A 12,544-nucleotide genomic window follows, 5' to 3' on the forward strand; every position below is an offset into this window, starting at 1 on the left:
ATATAGCGAAGCAAAACTCAGAATATTTTGGGTCAGGAGTGATTTGTCTATTAACTATTTGAGCCTTAGCCTATATAATTTTATATACTGGCAGTAATGCATAAAGTTGGGAAAATGGTTGGTTTACTGCATTTAAATGGCTTTCTCAATGTTTTACTTTTAAGATTTCCCTCTATCCCTTCCCCCATCATTGGGATCACCATAAGTCACCACTACTGAACAATGAAAAGAATTCCAAGGCACAATAAAGACATTATTCATTATTGAGCACTTATAAGTTAAGGAACCTATATTCTCAGAAAAGAACCAATTTTTAAATGGGTAGCTATTGAAAGGCATTTTGTATAAAATCTGAGTAGAACTACAGTATATAAGCTAAAGAAAAATGAGGGAGCTGTTCTAATGATGCAGCAAGTTTATGTGGTTAAGAGTTGAGCTCTGTCGATCACTAAGCTCCCTGGTCTAAGCTGTTAACGGATCTTAGTTGGTATGCACTTTGCTTCAGTGCTGTTGAGTTTGGCAGAGAGGGCTAAAATTGACCATGGTTGTAGCATGTGATTACTGTCCAGTGACTTCTGCTGGAAGTCTTTGGATTGCTGTGATGTATTGCAGTCATAAGCGTACTCCAGTTTCACATCATGAATAATCACTACCACCACAGGACATCAAAAGGTGCCTAAGGAACTCTTTATACACTACACCCCCATAAATGAAGGTGTACTGCCTTCATGAGAGAAAGGAAAACAAATTGGTAAGGAAGATTGTTATTTAAAAATGAAATGCAACAAATTCTGGAAACTGGGGAATGTAGATCACCTCTGGGCCTTGGGTCAAAATCTAATCCACACGGATAAAAGAAACAATTCTTGCTACCTCACCCTTATCCTCCTGAAGTCAATGACTCGTGTTCCGATTGAGATCCGAGGACGCCACTATTCATGTTGGCAGATTTGCTGGTTTTATTCAGCCAAAATTGATTCTATCTTTACTCAATATCTATACATCCAGAAGGGCTCAGTGGATAGTGATCTGCAGCAGATTCCATGTGCGGCTGCTGTTATACCTTCTTCCCCCTCCCCACTTAGCCAATCTCTGGCATGTTTTAAGTCAATTGCAGTCTCCTGATTTGAATCAAATAGATGCATCATCTAACACAATGCTGGAAATCTCAGAGGGTCAGGCAGCATCTGTAGAGAGAAAAATTGTTAATGTTTCGGGTCGACCCACAGTATTTTTGCTTTTGTGTTGGATGCATCATGTAATCTCTTCCAGTACTTTGGGTTAAATGCTATCTGAGAATGTTGTACAACAAGTTGGTTATAATAGTTACATTGTCTAAAACAATGTGTAATAATGGGAAAGTTAATTTGTGTGACATCAGTTGGATGGATCCCTGCTCTCTGCTGGGTAAGAGTCATCTGTTGCAGAAATTGTAAAATTGTAAAAATAACATCAATGGGAAGTTCCATCTGCACTCTGGTTTTGGTACAGATGAATGCTAAAAGATCAACAAGCCTCCCCATATGTGTTAATTACTTTCTTATTTCCTCTTTCATTTTTGCCCTTTATGGGCATGTTTTCACTAAAGCACACTTGCTAAATACATAAATTTTATATAATTTATCAATAGGATTTCTATAGGACTGAGCCACTGCAGTATAGAGTGGTGCTGCCCAGTATTTTTGCTCTCTATTTGCTGGGGGTGGGGGAAGCATCTCTTGTTTTCTGAACCAGGGAGCCACCAAACATTATATTCTGCATTTTTGTTTTAAATTAATTTTCAAAAAATTAGAATCTTGGTGGGAACCAGTGCTAAGCCAACTTGAGTGTAAAGTACAGATTTTGCTACTTTGTGTAATGGTGTAAACACTGCATTTCCAAGCCTGACCAGAGTTCCCACTATCAACTTGCAGTGTGCTGCACGTTTAGTGAAATGTCGAGGTGTTTCACAAGGATTTATGAAGAGGGGAGGTAACCAAAATGTTGTTGAATTGGTGGAATTTCTGACTAGGCCCGAGGGCACGATAATAATTGGGGTTGGCAGCACAGCAGTAAAGCTGACATGTTTATGGGCAGTATTGAAATGCATTGTGTAGATGAGGACCAGGAGGATGCTACGGACAGAACTTTGGAGCATGCTAGAAGTGAATATGGGAGGAGAAGCACGGCAGGAGATATGCTGGCTACATTGGAATAGTGAAAAATAAAACCCTGAAAAGCCAGTACTACGGAAGTAGAGCACTGGAGAGAGGAAGATGGAGTGATCAACTGTATCAAAGGCCAGAGAGATGAGGAATGTCCAATGGTTGCAGTCACATAGGATAGCATTGATAAAAAAAAAACAAGTCTCAATGCTGTAGGTTAGAAGGAAACAAGATTGATGGAGAGATTCAGGAAAAATTGCTTCTGGTGCCAGTTGAACAACCCAGACTGGCTGGTTTATACTTGGTTATGCTTTAAGCAGCACAAGATCTGCACGTCAGAAATCAGCAGCATTAATGCAATGTAAAAGTGCCTCAAGTTACTCAAAAGCACTTCCGGGCAACACAGGACTACAATAACCACTGCTAATTATGAAAAGCAGTGATCACTTCTGGGTGTGGTCAGGTGCTTGTTATTCCAAAAACAACTTGTATTTATATAGTGCCTTTATAATGTAGAAAAATATCCCAAATGTTACAGGTAAAAGTAACAATGTAAACCATAACATTTAAATAATTCTGGCTAAAATACATATTTGTACTCCTGAATTATTTGTAAATCCCTCTTCGGCATTTTTTTTTCCTGAAATGCCAACTTATGGACCACCAATATGGACTAAATTAGCAGTAATTCCCTGCAACTTTTGAGCTTCATACAGCCTAAAGGTGTACCAAATTATGCATGTGAGCACCTAGAGTCTCGTCACCGAGCGCATGCAGGAAGCAAGCGCCAGCAGCGGAAGGAGCGTGCAGTAAACCAGACTCCCCACCCACCCTTTCCTTCAACGACCGTCTGCCCCACCTGTGATAGAGACTGTAATTCCCGTATTGGACTGCTCAGTCACCTAAGAACTCGCTTTTAGAGTGGAAGCAAGTCTTCCACGATTTCAAGGGACTGCCTTTGATGATGTGTTGTCTGTGCAGACTAGGCTTCCCCCAATTTTCTTTCGAGTCCATTTTATGGTTCTTTTGACATGCAGTAATTTTGATTATTTTTCACTGCTCTTTTATATTGCATTACCTTTATACAGAACAGGATAGGCACATAGATTATTAAATAAATAAACTAGGTGGATAATTGAGCTAAAAGGGTTGTTAGGATTAAAACACATAGGGCTCTAAATTCGAGAGGTTTGCGCCCATTTACCACTAATTTACCACTATTTTACCGCCACGGCGGAGCGGAAAAAGTGATTTTTTTGGGGCAGAAAATATAGCGCCGGGGGGAGCGGAAAATTCACCAGCGGTTTTCCACCAGTGGTAAAAAAATATTTGCCGCCCTTTTTTTCACCGTTTATATAACGTCAATCAGTGTGCAATACCACGCTATCGCCGTGGGTGGGAAATTCGCCGATACCACCCGCCCAAAAACCCACCGGGAAAATTCAAGTCTTATCTGCTCGCACCCACGATGCACACACGCTAACGACGCCATCTTGAAAAACAGAGTAGAAGTTCAGTGCATAATAGGATTTGGAGAGAAGGCTGCGTTTTACACATTGAGGCTTTTGTGAGTTTATAATTAGTTTTTAAGGCTATTTGAGGACATTTAAATGGGGGCTATAATATCTCTGTCAATGTTGTTGGCAGCTTTTTCTACGCAGCATCGAGCTGGAAGGCGGCTTATTCAAGAGCATTTTGAGCATAATCAAAGAACTCGCAGTCGTCTGGGGAGGAGACCTTACCCCCACAAGTTTACAGGGAACAGCGCTCATACCGGCAGCTGTCTGAGGCATAGTGCGTTCGAAGGCTATGCTTCTGAAAAGAGGTGGTCACAGAGATATAGCAGCTCATAAAGGCAGACCTACAGCCTACCAGCAGGAACAGGATTGCACTGCCCGTCAAGGTGAAGGTGACTGTGATACTTGCCTTCTATGCTTCCGGTTCCTTTCAGGCATCAGCAGTGGACATCTGCTGCATCTCGCAGTTCGCTACACATAGCTGCATTCGCTAGATGGCTACTGCACTGTACACACACACAGGATGGACTTTATAATGTTCCCAATGAGAGGGTTAACATAGAAACTTGGAAAATAGGTGCAGGAGTAGGCCATCCGGCCCTTCGAGCCTGCACCACCATTCAATAAGATCATGGTTAATCATTCCTTCAGTACCCCTTTCCTGCTTTCTCTCTATACCCCTTGATCCCTTTAGCCACAAGGGCCATATCTAACTCCCTCTTGAATATATCCAATGAACTGGCATCAACAACTCTCTGCGGTAGGGAATTCCACAGGTTAACAACTCTGAGTGAAGAAGTTTCTCCTCATCTCAGTCCTAAATGGCTTACCCCTTATCCTTAGACTGTGTCCCCTGGTTCTGGACTTCCCCAACATCGGGAACATTCTTCCTGCATCTAACCTGTCCAATCCCGTCAGAATTTTATATGTTTCTATGAGATCCCCTCTTATCCTTCTAAACTCCAGTGAATACAGGCCCAATCGGTCCAGTCGATCCAATCTCTCATCATATGTCAGTCCTGCCATCCCGGGAATCAGTTTGGTGAACCTTCGCTGCACTCCCTCAATAGCAAGCATGTCCTTCCTCAGATTAGGAGACCAAAACTGAACACAATATTCCAGGTGGGGCCTCACCAAGGCCCTGTACAACTGCAGTAAGACTTCCCTGTTCTTATACTCAAATCCCTTTGCTATGAAGGCCAACATACCATTTGCCTTCTTCACCGCCTGCTGTACCTGCATGCCAACCTTCAATGACTAATGAACCATAACACCTAAGTCTCGCTGCACCTCCCCTTTTCCTAATCTGCCACCATTCAGATAATATTCTGCCTTCGTGTTTTTGCCCCCAAAGTGGATAACCTCAAATTTATCCACATTATACTGCATCTGCCATGTATTTGCCCACTCGCCTAACCTGTCCAAATTACCCTTCAGCCTCTTAGCGTCCTCCTCACAGCTCACACCACCACCCGGTTTAGTGTCATAGGTTTTGCATGAATTGCTGGTTTCCCCAAGGTTCAGGGTGCCATTAACTGTATGCACCTTTAGAGGAGCCAGAGGTTTACCGAAACCAAAAGGGATTCTACTCGCTGAACATATTGATCGTGTGCGACCATACTCAGCGCATCATGGCAGTCAATGCCCAGTTTCCAGGGAGCATTCATAAAGCTTTCATCTTGCATGAGAGCAGTGTCTCAGACCTGTTTGAGTGACAGCCACAAGGCCAGAACTGGATGCTGGGAGACAAAGGTTATGGCCTCACCACCTGGCTCATGATCCCCCTCCAGAACCCTCAGACACAAGCCGAGCATCGCTATAATGACAGCCATATAGCCACACGCAACATCGGCGAAAAGACAATTGGAGTGCTCAAACAGTGCTTCCGATGCCTAGACCACTCTGGAGGCTGCCTGCAATACTTCCCTTAGCAGGTTGCTGAGTTCATTGTGGTGAGCTGCATGCTACACAACTTAGCCATCATGAGGGGACAGGAATTGCCACTGGGGACTGGACTACCTCAGGAGAGAGGAGGGCGAGGAGGCTGAGGAGCCTGGTGATGAACCCATGCACTACCCCCACCACCACGACAGGGGAGGCCTCGTGGAGCTTTCGCCACTGCAAAAGTCTTACGTCAGCAGCTCTTAAATCAAAGCTTTGCTTGAACAGTGAACGTCACGTTTCACCGTTGCCTGCCCAATCTATCCCACCATGTTACAAATGAGACACTGCACAAGAATGGTTAAGATGAACAAAAGAATTTATAAAACATTAGTAAATTTATGAAACATTTGTACATTGTTGAAACTTTGTAAACTTTAATTTTGAAACTTAAATAAATGTTTAACTTGAACACAGTTTGTAAAATTTTTATAAAATAACCAAAACAGGAAAACTACAGCAAAACAGCAACAAAACAACAGCCCCTGCACCGAAGTTCTTTTAACTGCGGCCACCTTCCCCCCCCCCCACGATCTTAACCCACCCCTCTCCTCTTGCCCCTACCCTACCCGTGTGGGCAACAGGACAGTGTGCAGCAAGGCGCGCAGAGCGCTGCTGCTGTTGGAGGGAGAGACAATGGAGAAGCTCGGGGTATGGAAGGCCCGGTTTCTGAGTCGGAAAGTACTTGCTCAGCCTCCCCACTCACAGGTGATGTCGGTCTGGGTGGGATGACATTGGGACTGCAGTGCCAAAAGTCGAGACCATCAATTGACGCAGGGCATTGGCAGCCTCGGTGTTCTCCCGGATCGCAGCTAACAATCTGCGACATGTCCGCAGCTTGTGTCGCAAATTGTGCAGCGATGTTGCCAGGAATGCCTCCCAGGGTCTGGAGGAGCTCTCGCCAGAGTTCTACGCTTTCCCTTGTCAGTCCCACCATATCTTTCAGCAGACCGGCTTTGCCGACTCAACCTCCACAGAGACGACATATGGGGTTCAACCCTGGGGGTGCGTTATTGCACACGACTTGGACCCACTGCCTCGGATGGGACAAAGCCTGTAAATATGGCTTCCTCCGAGGAACTTGTGGGCACAGCTAACTGCATTGCCCTCTCCACCACCCGCTCCACCCCGCAACAGCTTTCATGATGTTGTTCCTCCCATGGAGGGTCCTCAGCGCAGCCCTCATCTTCCTCTTCGACCCACACACGATGGGCTGCGGTGGAGGCTTCGATTGGAGGATGTGGCGTCTCAGAATCCTCAGCTGCAAAATAGAAAACTACAGATGAGTGGGGTGGGTTAAGATCGTGGGGGGGGGGGAAGGTGCAACGAGACCTGGGTGTCATGGTACATCAGTCATTGAAGGTTGGCATGCAGGTACAGCAGGCGGTTAAGAAAGCAAATGGCATGTTGGCCTTCATAGCGAGGGGATTTGAATACAGGGGCAGGGAGGTGTTGCTACAGTTGTACAGGGCCTTGGTGAGGCCACACCTGGAGTATTGTGTACAGTTTTGGTCTCCTAACTTGAGGAAGGACATTCTTGCTATTGAGGGAGTGCAGCGAAGGTTCACCAGACTGATTCCCGGGATGGCGGGACTGACCTATCAAGAAAGATTGGATCAATTGGGCTTGTATTCACTGGAGTTCAGAAGAATGAGAGGGGACCTCATAGAAACATATAAAATTCTGACGGGTTTAGACAGGTTAGATGCAGAAAGAATGTTCCCAATGTTGGGGAGGTCCAGAACCAGGGGTCACAGTCTGAGGATAAGGGGTAAGCCATTTAGGACCGAGATGAGGAGAAACTTCTTCACCCAGAGAGTGGTGAACCTGTGGAATTCTCTACCACAGAAAGTAGTTGAGGCCAATTCACTAAATATATTCAAAAGGGAGTTAGATGAAGTCCTTACTACTCGGGGGATCAAGGGTTATGGCGAGAAAGCAGGAAGGGGGTACTGAAGTTTCATGTTCAGCCATGAACTCATTGAATGGCGGTGCAGGCTAGAAGGGCTGAATGGCCTGCTCCTGCACCTATTTTCTATGTTTCTATGTTTCTATGTTTCTAGCAGCAGAGGAGGGAGCAGGGTGACATGAGTAAGGTCACATAGCGCAGGCTTATTTGAAGGGCCACCACTATTGCATTATATGTCGTCGAGAGACCCTGCATCACATTGCCCCAACCCGAGTCCACAGACACTGCATCACATTGCCCCAACACTAATGAACAGATACTGCATGACATGACTCCAACCCAGCCCGGGGATTTTGCAGGACTTACCCTCAGTTCCGACCATGGGATCAGCACTCGCATGGATAGTTGACCTCCCGGAGGCACAAATTAAGCCAGCCACGTGCTCCTCCAGGTCTGTTAAAGGATGTGTATTGGGTGGACCACCGCCTGTCCGTTGCTGCTCGCGACGATTGTGTGACAACTTCTCCTGGAAAAATGACAATTGGAATGGTTGTTTAATGGCCCTGGTAATTGCACGTGGTTCATGAGGAAGACATCGATGTGCAGAAACATCTTTTAAGGTGTCAAAAAGCAGTCTTAATAATGTGTAACCATCATTCATGGCAAATAAGGTGCAACATTAAGCCTACCGACAGCAATATGTCAGATTTACAATTTCAAGGAGTGCATGAATAAAAATATTACTTACTCTCATGACCCTGCAATGGTCATTCCACCTTTTCCTGCATTGTTGGTAGTTCCTGGGAATGTCATCTACTGAGGAGACCTCCTCAGCAACAGCAGTCCAAAATCTCCTGACAACGGCTGGGATGGGGATTTACTTCAACCGCTCCTATTAAACTCCCCCCATCTACTCTCAATTGCTGTTATAAGTGCCTCATTCGCATCACAACTACATTTTCTGGCCCTTTGTCTGTTATGATCAACCTGTTGCATCTTCTCCTGTCTCTGAAAAATGGCAGATTGAGAGCTGGGTGTACTGTGCATGCACAGGCGCACCCTGACACCTGACCAGAATCACGGTGGGGAAAAAATTGATGAAAATTTATTTTTCGCATGCGCAGAAGGTCCGTTTTTTTTTCAGATCGCTGAATTCGGCTCCGGCGCACAAATTCCATCGTGCAAGGCCAGACTTTACCGCTACAGCCGGTCATCGATTGGCAACTTTTGCGGCCTCCAGCCATAGCGATATTCCAGCGGTTAAAAAAAAATCTAAATCCTCGAATACTGCCCAAAAAAGCGCTATTATCTGAATTTCTAGCCCATATTAGGCTTTTAAAACAGAGACTTTTGATCACCGCAGCAGTGAATGTAAGGAAGAGATTGCTGCAATATAAAAAGAAAATAGATTGCTACAGAGCATACATGAAATGTTTTGTATAACAAAGCTATGGCTCAGGAAAAGCAATGATACAAAGTACAGGTAATAGTATGGTATGAAAAGATATGGGGTCCTCATCCCTATCTGGCAATCTGTTCAAACAACTGGGGCTCATAAAATACCCGAAGTGGTTCATCCAGCAGGAGGTAGAAAATGGTATAAAAAGATACAATATTTGACTCAGTTGGAACTTTGCCAACAAGACCATTTATATGAATAGGCTTGGATAAACTATTCTCATGATTTACCCCGAGAAATTCCTTGCAGAGATGGTTTCAGACATGGGGCTAAATGAAATATTAAATGGTGAATGTTTTGAAGAATAAGTTAATTCTCAGACATATTACTGAAGCTTTATGAATCTGTTAAAAGGTTGATGGTTGTGGGTTGGGCACATGCTCAAATGTAAGTTTCTGCAGAGTAAAACTGTATGACATGGCATATGCTTGCCAGCACCCTCGATAGGAACCAACTTGCTGGGATTTCTTTAAGATCCTATTAAAAATTGTGTTTTAATGTCACCAAATTGAAATAAAGTGGAAGACTCAGAGAAAGAGAAGCAGAAAAACAGTAAGTGATGTTTTGGATTGATCGATAGAAGTTTATAATAGAGAAAGAGGCCATTAAACCCACCGTTCCAGCTCTTTACTACAGTAATCCAAGAAAAATCGCGTTGTCCTGCTCTCTCCCTATAGCCTTGTGTCTTCCTCTGCTTCAAATATTTAACCAATTTTCCCTTCAATTATCAGGCTGCTTGTCCGACATCCAGTGCTGGATGAGCATAAATTTTCTCCAATTGAATATTGGGAAGACCAAAGCCACTTTTTCGGTCCTCGCCACCAACTCCGTTCTCGAATCACTGACTCCATCCCTCTCCTCATCTTCTGTCTCATGCTGAACCACACTGTTCGCAACCTTGGTGTCATATTTGACCCTGAAACGAGCTTCCGACCACATATCTGCAGCATAACTAAGACCACTTATTTCCACCTCCGTAACTTCGCCCGTCTCCGCCCTTGCCTCAGCTCATCCGCAGCTGAAGGCCTCATCCATGCCTTTGTTACCTCTAGACTTGACTATTCCAACGCCTCCGACATTCTACCTATATAAACTAGAGATGATCCAAAACTCAGCTGCCCGTGTCCTAACTTGCACCAAGTCTCGCTCATCATCACCCCTGTGCTCACTGACCTACATTGGTTTCCGGTTATTTTCTCCTTCTTTGGTCACTTCAAACACATTCTTCCCTGTCCAAGAGTGCAGCCTCCACCTACACTCGTCTGGTGCTGGGTGTGGGAGTTGCACAATGGCAAGGTGATTGGCAGTCTGATTTATTTCCCTTTCTCCCTGGGGAAGCAGTTTCCCACCACAGTATAGATTAGTTCAAATGAACATCTTACCAAATAGAAACATAGAAAATAGGTGCAGGAGTAGGCAATTCGGTCCTTCGAGCCTGCACCACCATTCAATATGATCATGGCTGATCATGCAACTTCAGTACCCCATTCCTGCTTTCTCTCCATACCCCTTGATCCCTTTAGCCATAAGGGTCACATCTAACTCCCCTTTGAATATATCTAACGAACTGTCCTCAACAACTTTCTATGGTAGAGAATTTCACATGTTCACAATTCTCTGCGTGAAGAAGTTTCTCCTCATCTCGGTCCTAAATGGCTTACGCCTTATCCTTAGACTGTGACCCCTGGTTCTGGACTTCCCCAACATTGGGAACATTCTTCCTGCATCTAACCTGTCCAATCCCATCAGAATTTTATATGTTTCTATAAGATCCCCTCTCATTCTTCTAAATTCCAGTGAATGTAAGCCTAGTCGATCCAGTCTTTCTTCATATGTCAGTCCTGCCATCCCGGGAATCAGTCTGGTGAACCTTCACTGCACTCTCTCAATAGCAGGAATGTCCTTCCACAGATTAGGAGACCAAAACTGTACACAATATTCAAGGTGTGGCCTCACCAAGGCCCTGTACAACTGCAGTAAGACCTTCCTGCTCCTATACTCAAATCTTCTCGCTATGAAGGCCAACATGCCATTTGCTTTCTTCACCGCCTGCTGTACCTACATGCCAACTTTCAATGACGAATGTACCATGACACCCAGGTCTCATTGCACCTCCCCTTTTCCTAATCTGTCACCATTCAGATATTATTCTGCCTCTCTGTTTTTGCCACCAAAGTGGATAACCTCACATTTATCTACATTATACTGCAGCTGGCATGCATTTGCCCACTCACCTAACATGACCAAGTTATCCTGCAGCCTCTTAGCATCCTCCTCACAGCTCACACTGCCATCCAGCTTAGTGTCATCTGCAAACTTGGACATATTACACTCAATTCCTTTGTCTAAATCATTGATGTTTATTGTAAATAGCTGGGGTCCCAGCATTGAACCGTGCGGCACCCCACTAGTCACTGCCTGCCATTCTGAAAAGGACCCGTTTATTCCTACTCTTTGCTTCCTGTCTGCCAACCAGTTCTCTATCCACGTTAATACATTACCCCCAATACCATGTGCTTTAATTTTGCACACTAATCTCTTGTGTGGGACCTTGTCAAAAGCCTTTTGAAAGTCCAAATGCACCACATCCACTGGTTCTCCCTTGTCCACTCTACTAGTTACATCCTCAAAAAATTCCAGAAGATTTGTCAAGCATGATTTCCCTTTCATAAATCCATGCTGACTTGGACCGATCCTGTCACTGCTTTCCAAATGCTCTGCTATTACATCTTTAATAATTGATTCCAACATTTTCCTCACGACCGATGCCAGGCTAACCGGTCTATAATTCCGTTTTCTCTCTCCCTCCCTTTTTAAAAAGTGGGGTTACATTAGCTACCCTCCAATCCATAGGAACTGATCTATAGAATTTTGGAAAATGACCACCAATACATCAACTATTTCTAGGGCCACTTCCTTATGTACTCTGGGATGCAGACTATCAAGCCCTGGGGATTTATCGGCCTTCAATCCCATCAATTTTCTTAACACAATTTCCTGACTAATACGGATTTCCTTCAGTTCCTCCTTCTCGCCAGACCCTCGGTCCCCTATTATTTTCGGGAGGTTATTCGTGTCTTCCTTAGTGAAGGCAGAACCGAAGTATTTGTTCAATGTGGAACTGTAAGCATGAATTCTTATCTCACCATTCTGTGGTCAAATTATTGGCAAATTTGTGTCATTGTGTGGTCCACTGAAATCGCATGTTCTCTTTGCAGGAGAAATTCGTTTTTTTAACTGTTTTCTACTCACTGAGTAAGTCTGCTGAGCCAGACAAGGGAGCGTTATTTATTACACTCAATTTTTCAGTTAATTTTCCCCCTCCTTGCTAACATGCTAACTCCTTGCTAGACTATGATCCCAGGGTGCTTTTCGGTAGTTCAGCCAAATGGCCATTATTGATGTGAGATCCCTGGCTGTACAAATTGGTAGGTTATATGACCATATGGGGGGGGGGGGGGGCGGGCAGAGGTGGGTGTATCACAGCTGAGATGACTCATGTTGCCACATGACATCCACACACAAATGCAATTCCGTTCAGGATCATTGCAGTGCAATCAAGGATAAGGTCCAT

Source organism: Pristiophorus japonicus, chromosome 14, assembly GCF_044704955.1.
Source record: "Pristiophorus japonicus isolate sPriJap1 chromosome 14, sPriJap1.hap1, whole genome shotgun sequence".
NCBI classification, from domain to species: Eukaryota; Metazoa; Chordata; class Chondrichthyes; family Pristiophoridae; genus Pristiophorus; species Pristiophorus japonicus.